At 36.5% G+C, this 1,026-nt stretch overlaps 1 protein-coding gene across 1 annotated transcript in view; it reads left to right on the forward strand.

Moving 5' to 3' along the window:
- LOC107097624 (protocadherin gamma-C5-like) overlaps positions 1–1,026 on the forward strand; it is a 108,924-nt gene that overhangs the window by 8,199 nt on the left and 99,699 nt on the right. The gene's annotated exons all lie outside the window — the stretch shown is intronic.

The raw sequence follows: 1,026 nt of genomic DNA on the forward strand, positions 1-1,026 counted from the left end.
AGCAAGAAGACCAGTTAAGATACCCGCAATCCTTTACTCTCTAATCCAAGCTCCGCAGCATTTACATCAGTAGCTTTTCAGATGCAATACGCATATAACTACCAGATAAAATAGCGCATTGAGCATGAAACGTAAATACATCACACTCATTAAAGATTGGGATAATTTATAGACTGAATATATCCCTCTGTTTAGTATCTGCCATTGAGGCTAGAAAAACGTTTAACAAAATCAGATCTAAAATGCAGATCGTCTCTAGCTTAACCGAGGTGTAAACGTTTTTGCTCTAACCGACCAATCAGAACACAGAAAATTCTGAAGGAAAGGTGGGCCCTCTATCTGGCCCAGTTGGGCAGACCTGGAATCTGATTGGTTGAAGAAAACGTTCCTCACGAATATTGTTAAGGTGAAATCAGACAGCACTGCTATTCTGAAGGCTCTGTGACGATTTGATTAACATAGCAACACACACGGGCTGAAATATGATTGGACAAAAACTGTAGCAACCACGTAAATGTAATGGAAGCACATATTTCTTTTTTTTGTTTGTTTTTTGTTTTTTTGTTTTTTTTTTTGTTTCAGGGACCAATGAATATATTTACAATTATGTTTTTCATGGCATTGATTTTTTACTTCCGTCATGGAAAAGCTTTTTGACTAAAAATAACAAGGAATACAAGTATGATTTTTAGGAGCATATAGGAGCTGGGAAGCAAGTTTCTACGGCAGGAGAGTTGTTAATCTTTTCATCCAGTAGATCTATTCTTCGTTAAGGCTACAAAAAATTTAGGAATAGCCTCGATTGTTATACTTTGGAAAAGGTTGACAAATTATTCCAATTGATTATTTTAGTTCTATTCTGAAAAAAAAAAATACTACATACTGATATCTGCGATTTTACGTTTTAAACACAGAGGGCCGCTGTTGACCACAGTGTTTAATAAGCTGCACACTTATAGCAGGATCTCCTCTCACACGTTCACATTATGAAAAAAGAACACGACGGGGAAGGACCGACATGTACAA

Source organism: Cyprinodon variegatus, unplaced genomic scaffold (assembly GCF_000732505.1).
Source record: "Cyprinodon variegatus isolate N-32 unplaced genomic scaffold, C_variegatus-1.0 Scaffold711, whole genome shotgun sequence".
NCBI lineage: Eukaryota > Metazoa > Chordata > Actinopteri > Cyprinodontiformes > Cyprinodontidae > Cyprinodon > Cyprinodon variegatus.